We start from the raw sequence: 2341 nt of genomic DNA on the forward strand, positions 1-2341 counted from the left end.
GAATCATTCTTTCCTACGTTACTACGATTTATATAAAATATTCTAACAGGACAGTATATGATTTACTATTTTTACTTGAATTTACTTAAAAAATAATTCAATTCGAGTTGCCGACAAAATGGTGGATCAATAATAATTTGATGTTTTATCAATACAACAAATTCAAACATAAGACACGTATTTTGTATGAGTTATTGTTAAACAAAATGCACCAAAATTCAGCATCCTCCTACAGCCCAATCTCAATCACCACTTAATCCCATTGATAATTTATGGAATTAATTTGTTAGGAAAAGCTTCAATTTTTTTCAATTGCTGAATATAAAAAAATGATTGGGCAAACATAACGATTAAATATATATATATATTTTTCTCAAATATTACAAACAATACGTCGATATTTATCTCATTGAAGTATTTCATTTAGATTATCAAAAAACAATAGTAATATTAATTAACTCATATAATTCAATTTTATTAATACACAAATATTTATTTTTGCGATATACTCGTGGGTAATTATTTCAATCGTATTCCAAATTTTCCGTTTATATTATTTCAATAAATTGTATGGTGAAACAAAAAGAAAATAAGATAATCCTTAGAAGAAAATAATTTCTATCCAATGTTTTTTTTTTTTTAATAATATATATATATAGCAAATAAAAAATGAAAATTGTTTCTCGTAGATTTCGATTAAACACTTTTCCCGCGAATCTGTGATCTCGACAAGCGAAATCTGATTAGATTTCGATCATTTTCGAATCCCCCTTACTTCGTATAACTACGAGGAAAAATATATGAAAAGAATTGGAATTTCTCTGAGGTTCGAGATGAATTCATGAGATTATAAGAAAGGTCCATTAATTGAACGACAGGAGGAGAGACAAGTTAGCTAGCGTTTGCGTTCCTGCAAATTGGATTGCCTTTCACTATTCTCTTCCCATTTACCATGGATATCGATTATACACGTAATAGTGAGTAATAGAGTAACTCGTACGACAAGAGTCAGAATAACCTACGAACTTTTTTTTTTAATCGGTCAACTTTTATATTCGAATCCTTTAATTCAAATAATACAAAAAAAAAGATGAACAAAAATCATTACCAATAATTCAATGATAAAAAATGATTTCCTAAAACGTAACAATATATCAAATAATTAATAGATATTTATATACAATTTAATTATCAATATTCTTGTCCAAAAAATATATTAATATATAAGTCTCAAAGGGAATTATAGACGGTTAATAAATCTGATGAACAATTTATTTTGAACTAGTTCTAATAAATTTTCTTGAATGTTCATCAGATTTATTAACCGTCTATAATTCCCTTTGAGACTTATATATTAATATACAATATATACTCATAAATAATAATAATTCATTTACATAGAAATGATTCGATTGCATGAACCGGATAATAATTAAATATTTTTTATCGTTTCGATATGAATATTATAAACTTTTAACAAAAATATCGATATACATATACTCTAACGTGAAATAAAAATTGATAAATAAACAAATAATATTGTTAATTAAAAAAGGAAATGAAGATTATTATCAATACACGTATCTATTTATCTTTAATTCTTTATAACTTTTGGATTTTGTTAAGAAAAATGGGGAAAAACGGTATGCATTTGTGTCTACAAATTTTTATCACTTAATTAAAACATTTCTTCTCTATAAACTATTACTATCCAATAAAAATATTATCATGAAATTTTATTCGTCAATTTTGTCTCTATTTTGTTGCAATATTTTCCTAATCATTCCTTCCTTACTTCCTTTTTCTTATCCCTGAAACATCATCCTTCTAGTTAAATCTTTTTACTCTACTTGATTCTTTTTGCATTTTCCTATTAAATGTTCTATCGTTTCTTCTACAAATCCACGTAATCTGCATAAATGTCCCCCCTCCCCCATTTCCCTCATTTTTTTTTTTAGTATCTGTTCGTTCATCTTTCCTTTCCGCGATCTGAATCTCACAATCTCATTGATTGATTCTATTCTTCCATAAATTCGTTTTTTTTTCCTAAGTAATTTGCTCTATCTACTTCTTCTCCTTCTTCTTCTTATATTATTATTATTTTTATTCTTTTCCTTTTAATACTCTATACCATTTATTATAATATCTATTATTCATAATTTTATCATATTGTTTCTCTCTTGCATTCTTTTTGTTCTATCATTTTCTGTTGAATTTTCAATTAAGATTAAATATCTTATACATTTTACTTTGATCTTTTTCGTTATTAGAATTTACTTCAAACATTCCTCATAATTATTTTAATCTTTTTTCTTCTCGTTTTCTTTATATATATATAATT

This window comes from Polistes canadensis, unplaced genomic scaffold (genome assembly GCF_001313835.1).
Source record: "Polistes canadensis isolate GaletaPanama2010 unplaced genomic scaffold, ASM131383v1 scaffold_222, whole genome shotgun sequence".
In the NCBI taxonomy this organism is placed as follows: Eukaryota; Metazoa; Arthropoda; class Insecta; order Hymenoptera; family Vespidae; genus Polistes; species Polistes canadensis.